At 35.1% G+C, this 13,171-nt stretch overlaps 1 pseudogene; it reads right to left on the reverse strand.

Moving 5' to 3' along the window:
- Positions 1 to 537: 537 nt before the first annotated feature.
- Positions 538 to 13,171, reverse strand: part of LOC149549543 (uncharacterized) — a 120,710-nt pseudogene continuing 108,076 nt past the window's right edge.

Here is a 13,171-nt window from a genome sequence, read left to right on the forward strand (position 1 = left end):
TGGAAATACTAAATTGAATATCTGTACTTCTATGTTGAATAAAAATACTTGACATTTTAATTTAAAATTTCAAACCATAAAATTTGTACTTGTATTTTATGGGTGACCTACTCATAATATTATAATAAAAGTAATGACTTAGCTTACAATTTATTTACTATTTTATTAGACATTAAATTTCTTTAGTTATAATAAAATTACAAGATAATCTTGTTAGAATGAGAATATTTGAGGATAATGATTTTACAATTTTAAACTAGACAATTATCTATTTGTCAATCCACTCAATAAACTTATTGTCATCTCATCTAATGCATGAATGAGTCTTCTCCTTCAATGCCTTTTTGTAGCCAAGATTCTAAAAACTCCCCAAAATCCTATAGAAACACTTGTCATCCACTCTACATACCAATGCCATGGAATTTCTCCTCCCTCGCTATCCTAATTCTCAAGACAAGGGGTTTGTATGCCATAATTTGGCATCTCTCCACACCTACATGATTTGTTGTTAACTAGGAATCTGCAAAAATTATTGTTCTAAGTGAAATAAGTGGAATTGAATGTATTGAATTGTCTTCCTTCTAGTATTCTTGCACAAAGATTATTGTGGGTTACAATGAAAAAACTTAAATAGGAAACTTGTAACATTTCATTTGGAATCCTTCCTTTTATATTATTATTTGAAAGATCAAGTGACTCTAACTCTACAAGTAATCCAAAACTACTTGGGATCTCTCATGTAAGACTATTATATGATAAGTTTAATGTGTGAAGACTTTTAAGATCCCCCATTATTAAAGGAATGTTGCCTAATAAGTTATTTATAGATAGATCAATGCAAGTTAGAAGTAACATCACTAAATTGGCATGCATCATTTCTAATCATTTATTCAACACTTGGATCTCTTCTTTGTAATTGCTAATTGTTGTGGGATAAAACTAAGCAAATATTTTTGTGAAATATCTAGAACATGGAGACTTGATAGATTGCTTAATTTCAATGTGGAATGTTTCCTTCAAACTTGTTAGACCTCAAAACTAGTATCATAACCTTGGAAAATTGGCTCAACCAAGATGGTATGTTCCCAAAAAAATGATTATTGGCTAAATCTAAAATTTGGAAGCTAGAACAGTCCTTAAGGCTTGATGAAAAGTTTCCCTTGAACATATTATGCTCGAGGTGAAGTGAAATGAGTTCACTTAGCATTCTCATATGATATGGTATCTCTCTTGTTAATCTAGTATTTGCTAAGTTTAATCTTTTAAACTAGAATAATTAATTATGTTTGATGGTATTATAGAAAATAATTTATTGTTTGAGAGATCTAAAACCTCCACATATTGTAGAAAACCAATTGAAGAAGGTATATCACTCATGTAGATCATTTGTCAAAAATGGAAAAAATTGAATGGATGGTAGAATATTTCCAATATCCATTAGAATAAATCCTATGAATCTATTTTGAGACAAATCCAATAGCTCCATGATTGATGTTGACACTAAAGAAAAAATGAAGATGACCCTATAATATATTATTATCGACATCAACACTCTGAAAGCCATTTGCAATCAAGCTTGAGGGAACATTTCCTTGCAAGTTATTGTATGATAAGTTCAGATATTCCGAAGGAAGCACCTCTAACCAATCGAGAATATTTCCATATAGACTATTATTCAAGAGATCCAAATCAGAGAATCTATATTGTGTGGAAATGAATGGTGGAATTATACCCACGATATTACTTGAGGTTAAGCATAAGGAAGCAAGGTAAATTTTTGGTATCCAATCTCATTCAATCATGATATCGAATTCATTGTAGGATAGATCAAGTTCAAACAAATTGGTCTTTTTGTTAAAAAAACTAAGAGAAATATTTCCTTGAAGATTTTTTGAAGATAGGGTAATGGACGTGAGACTATGAAGATTTGCAATTGAAGTGGGAATGCTACCAATTTTTTGATTAGTGGAAAGACCTAGATATGCCAAGGAGGAAAGACTTCCCAACTTATAAGGTATATTTCCACTTAGAACATTGGAGGATAGGTTAAACTCTATGAAAGAGGAAAGATTACCTAACTTAGAAGGTATATGTCCACTCAAAGAATTCCAAACAAGATCTAATTTCACCAAGGAGGGAAGGCTACCCAACTTAGAAGGTATATCTCAACCCAACATATTTCCAAAAAGGGATAAAGTAGTCAAAGATTCAATTTGACCAAATGATGGTGAAATCTCTCCATTCAATGAGCTGCCATAAAAAATAAATGTTGCAAGGCAGAGAGATGAAAAGAGGAATAGAATCTTCCATACTTGTTAATCTAAGATAGATGAGAGATGTGTTATTTCAAATACAAGGTGGCATACTTCCTTTTATATTAGACCTTGAAAGAAAAAAGAAATTGAGCTAAGACCACTCCCCACATAATATTTGACTTAGATTTCCACAAATTAAGTTTTCTCCCACTAATATAAGCTCTTTTAGAGAAGGCAGGAGAGAGAGACTAAAGGGAAATGGACAACTTAATAATGGACATTCAGGCAACCAAAGTGAAACCAACCTAGCCATATTTCCTAACCACAATGGTACTAGTCCTTCAAAATTATTGTGACCTAAGTGGAGGTGGGTAATGAATGATAGGTTTAATCTATAGTTACTAGAGATTAGGCAGATGAGAAAGGGGTGCTGCCATTTTCTTTCCTATGATATTCAACACTACTCCACTAGGGGACAAGTATTTCATTTTTTGCACCTTTTTTGTCGACAATAAATTGACACTCCATACTTCCCCACCACTAACATATAAATCTACTCCAAAAACATCTATCTCTACCACTAATAGGTCCAAAACCTCTAGTTGAGAGAGGATCCCCAATTGGTAGGGAATTGTAGCATTGAAGCCAATGAAGGACAAGTTGACATACTCTAATCTAGATGCATCAATTCCTCCAAGGAAAATAAACCTATACATGTAAACAACAATTCTAACCACTCAAATTTCTATAAGAGGAAGCTTAAATCATAAGAAATTCCTTTTAGAATTGTACCATTGAACTCATTCTCACATAAATTGAGAAAACCTAAGTTGTGCAAGGAGGAAAAATGATTTGGTATTTCCCATTCAAAATAATTGACCTACATGTTAAACAAAAAAAAATCCTTCTCAAATTAAAGTAAGGGAAAATAGCTTATAACAAAAAATATGAAAGATTATTTCGTTAAAAATACTTTAGGTAGAGCACCACTCAAATAGTTGAATGGAACAAATCTCTAGTGGCTAGGCTTAACTGGCACATTGGAACAATTGACTATTTGTGGCTTCTAGTGGGGCCAGCAACACCTAGCCAATAGCTTGGGACCACTATTATGCATTGGTCTCATGCTATTGGCTAGTAGTGGTTGGGCCCACTAGAAGGCTGAAATATTCAATGTGTCCAGTGTGCTGGTTAAGCCATTCAATCTCTAGCAAGTCTTCCATTAAATGGCCTACCCTAGTAATCATCCACATAACTATCCACATTCTCCACATTATTTGCAAGACAAAGTTTCACAACATTTGAGTTAATGGAGCTACATTCCAGTCCCCTCCATTTGCCTTCAATAATAAAAATTTACCTATTTCACTCTTGCTTCCTCCTTTTATAGTCTAATTTAAAATTACAACTACATTGTACATCCACATCCACATCTCGTTTGGCTCTGCCCTTCTCTTGCAGGCAATGCATATGTATGTCACAAGGCCTCCGTGTCCTCTCCATTCTCACCCACATTTCATTTTGATCCCTTTTGGATCCATCTCTACTCATTTCTTTCAACAAGATTTGAACATAGCTATCTTTAATCACCTCTTTACACATTATCAAATTTGTATCAAGTTGCAAACTCGATTACAAAACCTGAATATATATATGATTTTTTATGATCTATTAATCAATTTTAACTTACATATATGTCATATAAATTTATATCTTATAATAGATTTGATTTAGTTTTATGAAAAATATGTTTTTGTAATTTCAATTATATTATTTTAGATTTACAATTTATCACTTCCTTTGGATTGGGCTATCCTATAATCAACTTCCAATAAAATATTTGTAATAATTGTTGTTGAGCTTAGAATCAACTAACTATTGCAAGTTTCTATGTAGGATTGAAGTTTCTAAGTAGGATTGAAGTTGTCATCCATTTTATAGGTATTTGGCTGTCCTAACAATTACATTTGTTTGAAAGGTTCTAAAGCATTTTAAACCAATGTTTTTTGTGTGTGTGTTTTTGAAGACATCTTATTAAAAAAATAATGCATGTTCTATGTGCTTTAAGCTTTGTAAATATTTTAATAGAGCATTTCCAATTATAATATCAAATAGGAGAATTTTAATGTATTCAAAATAATTAATGTAATTAAAAAAAATTTAATGATAGTGAAGGTTGTGGAGTTCAGTTCTATGCTTGTAGTTTTCATTTGCATCAAGGTCTCTAAAGCTTCTTTATCAAATTCTATTTGCACATATGCTGCAATTATTTTTTTCCATCTCCTTTTTCTCATTGATGCATTACACCAATGGGCTCACATGATATGTATGATATTCCACATTTTGTGTAAACATCCCTTACAAGGGCATTGGCAATAATATCAAATAAAAGTCTTCTTTTCAGTGTTTTTGATATTGTCATTTAAGTGTTTGATATTGCCACCTTATGAGCAAAGAAGTGCCTTGCCATGAATGCAATAGACATGAAGCATGTAAGTGGTTCTTGAAAGCAAGAAGAGCATCTCTTTTGTGTGGTAGGCACAATATGTTATTTCCATTATCATCAATGAAAAGCATTAGAATGCTATTAAACATGAGCATATGACAACGGAGGAATGATCCATGGCAAGAATTTAGATTATTTCATCTGCAACAACAATACTTTTGATTATATCACAATAATCAAAATTGAATAAAATTAAAAAAATGTATACCATTGGAAATAAAAATAGAAAAAAAACAAAGAGAAGAAATGCACGTAGCTACCAAAGGTTTAATTTGTATAGCTTGAACAATGGTGAGAAGAGTGAGTAGGGGAGATGATGCAAGAGCATCCAGAGGTATAAGGGCAATCCTGTGTCACGTAAAAAATGTACTTAGACTTAGTTTATGTTTCATGTGTTTTCATTTATGGATACCCATTTGGGTCAAATAAAGGTTCCAACTCTCACAGTTCCACTATCAGTGTTCTAGGATAGAGTATTTGAACACCTTGGGATACGTGTAAATGCCAAAAAAAGGAGTATGTAATTGAGCCATAATTTTGGTAAATTAGAGGGTGTAAACTAGCTGGATGAATGTAATTGTAATATAGAGCATTCCAAAAAAAGAATTAGGTCAAAAGGCCCCATGGTGTGAAAGTTATTGCAGTTTTTCAATTTTTGGAGACCTCCTAAGAATGCTTCAAAGTCAGGTTAGGGGCATTAAATGACCTCAAACAAGGCTAAAAATGAGGGACAAGAAAAGCTTTTCCATAGGGATATAGAGCACTTTGAGAGCTTTTTAGAAATGTAAATGGTTCGTCAATCGGAGCTACGGTTCAAAAGTTATGCCTCTCGAAAGTTCGGTTATCGTTTCTGGATTCTTATAATTTTGTGCCAACTTCTAGTGCAACTTCTGGAGCCTTCTATTTGGTCAGTGGATGTCACATAGCACTTTCTAGAATGTATTCCTAATCCTTAACCCTCTGGGGTCTATTTAAGAACATTTCTGGCATTGTAAAAGGCAATTCAGAGTGGAGTTTGAGAGAAGGTACTGGGAGAAGAATTTATCTCCAGATTTATGCTATTGTAAGCCCTTAGGGCATGTTTAGAAGTCTATTTTCTCTGTACTAAATGTATAAGCATATTTACATAGTTAATAAAATTTTCCCCTTTCCTATTGTTTCCATTCTAAATATATTTGGCTTGACCCCATCAAGTAGTATCAGAGCTGGTTTTCTTGAGTGTGTAGATAGAGCGCTGACTGTGAGGCAGTTTGCACCAGGACTGTGTGGTTGTGGGTTCAAGTTAAGAAGATGCCTCGATGAAGAGAGCGTGGTGGAAGGGCCAAAGCTATTAATCTTGAAGAGGTTAGAGCCCTCCAAAGGTAGGTTCAAGCATTGCAGGAGGAGCTCCGTAGAGGAACAAATGTTGTTGCAGGCAATGAAAGTGAGGACGACAACGAAGAAGAAGAAATTGGACCAAAAGGGGAATTTAAGGGGGAAGTTTTGAATTAGGTAGAAGAAAGGATTTTTAGGGCCATTACTAAGTTTGGGAAAAGACCTACAATTGATGTGGGTTTATTTTTAAAAAATCTGAAACTAGATGAGTTGATCAACTGGATTAATGAATTGGAAGAATACTTTGAGTATGAGGATATTAGGGACCCAGATAGGGTTAAGTTTGCAAAGGCCAAACTGAAAGGACATGCCAAAATATGGTGGCAAGAGGTTCAATTGGAAAGAAATAGAAGAGGAAGGGATAAGATCACAAGGTGGGATCGCATGGTGGACAAACTAAAGAAGCAGTTCATTCCTATTGATTATGAGCTTGATTTGTTTAAGAAGATGCATGGGTTAAAGCAAGTAGGAAAATCAGTCCAGGAATATCCAGAGGAGTTTTATCGACTTCTCATTAGAGTAGGGCATGCTGAAGCAAATAAGGAGAAGGTTTCTCATTATATCAGTGGGTTGCAACCTAGCATCCAAGAGGAATTAAGTTTGGTAAAAATGACCAGTGTTGAAGAGGTATACTAGTTTTCTCTACAAGTTGAAGAGAAACTAAATAAAAGGTTTGAAGGGAGGCAAAGAGGGTGTGGTCAAGGAGGAAGGGGTAGTGGTAGGTCATCTAGAGGCCGAAATGAAACCCAAAAGAAAAATGAAGATGTGGGTACTAGCAGGAACCAGAGGAACGAGGTTTTCAACTGCTCTCGTGATCAAGACTTTGGAAATCAGAGAGGAAGAGGTAGAGGACATAGACAAGGAAGAGGAGGCTTTTGTGGTACCTATTTCCATTGTAATGAAGAAGTTCATCGTGCCTTTGAATGCCCTCAATGACAAGCAAGGATAGATAGGAGAGCTGAGGGTCAAGCTAGGGTTGCTCATGTGGATGAGGATGAACAATCATCACATTCAGAGGATGCAGAAAGAGGAGAGACTTTAGTAAATGAAAGGTTCCTACTAAGTGGTGAGATTGAACCAAGAAAAAGGAGGATTTTATTTCATACCCAGTGTAAGTGTGAGGATAAATGTTGTGATGTGATCATTGATGGTGGTAGCACTGATAACTTGGTATCAAAGGAGATGGTCTCTAAGCTGAAACTCAAGAGGGAGAAACACCCCCAGCCCTATCAAATTTCTTGGTTGAAAGATGATCATAATGTCCTAGTAAGTGAACAATGTTTAGTGAAGTTTATAATTGGGAGTTACCATGATGAAGTTCTTTGTGATGTTACTCCAATGGATGTCTGCCATCTATTGTTGGGAAGACCGTGGTAGTTTGACAGGCATGCAGTACATGATGGTCATGCAAACACCTACTCTCTAACAAAGGATGGAGTTCACCACAAACTAAAGCCCATGAAAAAGGAAGGCAAAAAGGTATGTAGCAGTGCTAGGATTTGTCTTGTTGATGGAAGGAAGTTTTTAGTTGGCATGAAACATCAGCATATGTGCTATGCTTTGATTCCTAGGAAAGATAAAGAAGGTAGTAGTGAAATAACACTTGAAGTTTCAGATTTACTAGGTGAGTTTGGAGATATCATCTCTGATAATGTTCCAAAAGGATTGCCACCGGTAAGGAAAATCAGTCATCAGATAGATTTAATCCTAGGAGGTAGTTTGCCTAACAAGGATACTCACAGGATGACTCCTACTAAAACTAAGGAGCTAAATAGATAGGTTCAGGAACTATTGAGGAAGGGCTTGGTTTAGGAGAGCCTGAGTCCATGTGCAGTACCTACAATACTGGCACCAAAGAAGGATGGAAACTGGAGGATGTGTACAAACTCTCGAGCTATAAATAGGATAACCATCAAGTATAAGTTTCCTTTGCCAAGAATGGATGATCTTATGGACTATTTGAGTGGAGCTCAATACTTCACAAAGATAGATCTCAAGAGTGGCTATCACCAGATACATATATGAGAAGGAGATGAGTGGAAAAAAGCCTTCAAGACCAAGGAGGTTCTTTATGAGTGGTTACTCATGCCCTTTGGATTAATGAATGCCCCAAGCACCTTCATGCGGCTTATGAATGAGGTACTTAAGAAGTTCTTGGGAAAATTTGTTATTGTCTATTTGGATGATATTTTAATTTTCAACAAGACTTTGGAAGAACATTTATTGCATATTCGTAGTGTCCTTGAAAGGTTAAGGGAAGAGAAACTATTAATTAATCTGAAGAAGTGTATCTTTGCAAAGATGGAGTTAGTCTACTTGGGGTTTATTATATCACCTAAAGGTATCAAAATGGATCCAGAGAACGTAAAAGCCATCTTGGAATGGCCTACTCCAAGGTCTACTATTGAGATAAGATCATTTCATGGTCTGGTTAGTTTTTATAGGAAGTTCATTAAGAATTTTAGTGGCATATGTGCACCCCTGACTGACACAATAAGAGGGGATAGAAAAGAGTCCAAATGGACTGATGCAGTTGCGAGAAGTTTTGAAATGCTGAAGAAGAAGGTGATAGAACAACCTGTGTTGGCACTTCCATATTCTAGAAAGGTGTTCCAGGTGGATTGTGATGCTAGTGGCAGTGCTATTGGAGATGTATTAAGCCAAGAAGGTAAGCCTATTGCATATTTTAGTGAAAAATTGAATGATGCAAAAAATAAGTATTCTGTTTATGATCAAGAGTTCTATGCAATAGTTCAGACCTTTAAGAAATGGAGGCATTATTTATTACCAAAGGAATTCATTTTGTATACTGATCACCAGGCATTATAGTACCTAAATAGCCAAGGTAAATTGAATCAGAGGCATGTGAAGTGGGTAGAGTTCTTGTAGAGCTATACATTTGTGTTGAAGCATAGAAGTGGAAAATCTAACAGGGTTGTAGATGCACTATTTAGGAGACAGATGTTGCTTAGAGTAATGCAGGTTGAAGTAGTTGGGTTTGATGAACTCAAGAATCTGTACCCTAAGGATCCTGATTTTGTTGAAGCATAGAAAGCTTGTAAAGAGCCTATTGTTGTAGATAGAACCAAGTGGCTAGACTATTTGATTCAGGATGGTATGTTGTTCAAGGGTAGTCAATTGTGCATTCCAAGGAGTTCCATGAGGGAAAATATGATTAAGGAGAAACATAGTGGAGGGATGGTAGGACATTTTGGTCAAGATAAGACCATTGCCATTCTCAAAGAACATTATTTTTGGCCTCAAATGTCACAGGATGTGAAGAAGTTTGCACAAAATTTCAAGGTTTTTCAAGTGGCCAAGGGATTTAGTCACAATATTGGACTATATCAGCCATTTCCTATTCCATCAAAACCATGGGAGGACATAAGCATGGATTTTGTTCTTGGATTATCGAGGACACAAAGGGTTAATGACTCAATATTTGTCGTGGTTGATAGGTTCTCCAAAATGGCACATTTCATTCCATGCCACAAAACTCATGATGTTGTCCATATTACAGACTTGTTTTTTAGAGAGGTGGTAAGACTACATGGTCTCCCAAGGAGTATAGTTTCTAACAGAGATACTAAATTTGTGGGGTATTTTTGGAGAACATTGTGGAATAAGTTGAGAATAGACTTGAAGTTTAGTTCTACACATCACCCGCAGATTGATGGATAGACTGAAGTGGTAAATAGAAGTCTGGGCAATTTAATGAGATGTTTAGTTGGGGATAAGCCCAAGGGGTGGGATTTGATTCTACCACAAGCAAAGTTTTCTTACAATAACTCTATAAACAGGAGTACTAGTAGATCACCATTCCAAATTGTATATGGAAGTAGCCCAAGGATTGTACTGGAATTGAGGAAGATAGAGCAATGGGAGAGGACAAGTGCTGAAGCTGAAGTATTTACTGAACATATCAAGCATCTACATGAGGAGGTCCAGGCACACATTACTAAGATGAACCAATAGTATAAAGCTAGGGCTGATCAAAGGAGAAGACATAAGGAATTCCAAGTAGGGGATCTAGTCATGGTGCACTTAAGAAAAGAAAGATTTCCAGTCGGTACTTACAACAAGCTGAAGATGAAGAAATTTGGCCCCCGCAAAATTTTGAAGAAACATGACTCAAGAAATGCATATGAGGTGGAGTTGCCAGATGGTATTCACATTTCTCATATTTTTAACATTACAGACTTAACAGAGTATCATGATGATGGTGCAGATGAGGAGCTGAAGTTAGAGCAATGTCCAATTCCTGCTTCTACGAAGGAAGAGATAGAAGACATTCTAGATCATCGTGTGGGTAGGAGTACAAAAAATAGGCAGTATGAAGAGTATCTGGTCAAGTGGAAAGGACAGCCAATATAGGATTCAACTTGGATATCAGTAGCTAAGGTTTCCCATTTGGAATTTTCTCTACCATTCATAAAGTGACAGAGTCACTTTTCAATCTACCCTGGGTGTCTAATGTAGGAGCATCCATAGGTATAAGGGAAATCCTATGTCACCCAAAAAATGTACTTAGAATTCATTTTTGTTTCACGTGTTTTCACTTCTAGATACCCATTTGGGTCAAATAAAGGTTCCAACTCTCATAGTTCCACTATCAATGTTCTAGGATAGAGTATTTGAACACCTTGGGATATGTGTAAATGCTAAAAAAATAGGAGCATGTAATTGAGTCATAATTTTGGTAAATTAGAGGGTGTAAATTGGCCGTATGAATGTAATTGTAATTTAGAGCATTCTAGAAAAAGAATCAGCTCAAAAGGCCCCACGGTTTGAAAGTTATCGTAGTTTTTCAGTTTTTGGAGACCTCCAAAGAATGCTTCATAGTTAGGTTAGGGGCATTAAATGAACTCAAACAGGGCTGAAAAATGTGGGACAAGCAAAGTTTTTCCATCAAGCTATAGAGCGCTTCGAGAGCTTTCTGAAAATGTAAACGGTTCGTTAATCAGAGATACGATTCAAAAGTTATGCCTCCCGAAAGATTGGTTACCGTTTCTGGATTCTTCTAATTTTGTGCTAACTTCTAATGCGACTTTTGGAGCCTTTTTTTTGGTTGGTGCATGCCAACTAGCACTTTCTAGAATGTATTCCTAATCCTTAACCCTCTAGGATCTATTTAAGAACATTTTTGGCATTGTAAAAGGCAGTTTGGAGTGGAGTTTGAGACAAGGTACTGGGAGAAGAATTTATCTCCAGATTTATGCTATTGTAAGCTCTTAGGGCATGTTTAGAAGTCTATTTTCTCTGTACTGAATGTATTAGCATATTAACATAGTTAATAAAATTTTCCCCTTTCATGTTATGTCCATTCTGTTATTTGGCTTGACCCCATCAGGAGAGGACCCAGTGCTTGAACACATTCTAATAATTGAGATAGGAGTTGTTCACTTAATACCTACACTTATTAACTTAATGTCCATTTTTTTTGACAATATTGTATCAATACTTGTGACATTAAAGTTGTTACTACAATGCTAACTACCTAAAATTGAATAAAATGTACCCTTAGTTATAAAAATTAACCAATGATGTGATGCCACATCAGCTGTTCAACTATGGGTACCATTTATGCACGACCATTGGTCTCACTTTTTTTGGGCTGTTTTGGACAACTTGATAAAAAGCATCCTAATTTGGCATCATAATAGGCAACATGGACTTGAAACCTTAGTTATAAGTAGATGACTTGGCAAGTAAGATACTATAAAAAATTGGGAGCTATTTGAAATTTTTATGTAGGATTTTGATAAGCACAAAGTTAGGGTGTTCAAGTACCGGGTCCTCTCCTCTAATGAGGAAGGGAGAGTAAGGCTAAATAAGCATGAGGTGGGATGAAGTGAGTGACATGGACTTGAAACCTTAGTTATAAGTAGACAACTCGGCAAGTAAGATACTGTAAAAAACTAGGAGCGATTTAAAATTTTTACGTAGGATTTTTATAAGCAGGAAGTTAGGGTGTTCAAGTATTGGGTCCTCTCCCCTAATGAGGGAGTGAGAGTGAGGTTAAATAAGCATGATACGGGATGAAGTGAGTGAAGGAGAACAAGTCAACATTACGGTGGACAAGGGAAAGTGAATTTAACATGGAAATTGTGACATAGATAGGAAAATGAATGGTGCAATCAAATCAAATGACTTTGAAGAGGGGAAAGAAGTACCAACTTTTCCTTTATTTTGTAGATGAAATATGATTAAACATTAATTTAAATAGATTTATACATTATTTAAAAGTTAATTTTTTTGGAAGATTAGCATCATTTTAATCTAACTTTTTGTTGTTGTTCTATTTTAGAGTTATTGTTCTGTTGTTTTGCATTTGTTATCATTAGTTTCATTTATGTTATATGTTTTGTTCCTATCGTATGAAGTATATAATTATTCTTCTTGCTAGCTAGTATCGTGTATACACATCATTCAAAACACTTCTATCCTTCGAGTATTTAATCATAGAATATTTAGTTTATATACATCTACATTATTTTAACCTTAAACATTTCTTATATAGCTATCATTTCCCCAATTTGTGAAAGTATTATCATCATCTTTGTATTTTGAGAAAATATTTAGGATATTAACTTACTCATGAATTATTTATTTCTCCAAGGGAAACAAAAATATAGCATCTTGTAACCTTCTATGGTATATTATGGCATCCTAGTATTGTTTTACATGTTAACCAAGGGATCATCCTTGCTACAAGTATTAAAAATCCATTTATGTGTTTCATCATCTTTTCCTTTTCTCTTTTGTATTCTTGACATATTAGTATCATTTGGAATTGTGGAGCTAAATATCTTTCCCTTACCATGCACACCAGGGTATTTCTCTTTTGCACTCTGAATTAGTTCCTTACAATTTTATTTTCTCTATCCTTTTTTGGTAGTCCTAGAAAAATGAACACTAAGTTCACATGCCCTTTTATGCCTCATTTTGAATTGACAACTAATAGAGATTAGAAGAGAAAAATAAAAAACACAAGAAAGATTGATTTTCTTCTTTTCTCACTATATTTTAAAGTATT

This window comes from Cupressus sempervirens, chromosome 7, assembly GCF_028749045.1.
Source record: "Cupressus sempervirens isolate cs-2001-9-10 chromosome 7, ASM2874904v1, whole genome shotgun sequence".
Taxonomy (NCBI): domain Eukaryota; kingdom Viridiplantae; phylum Streptophyta; class Pinopsida; order Cupressales; family Cupressaceae; genus Cupressus; species Cupressus sempervirens.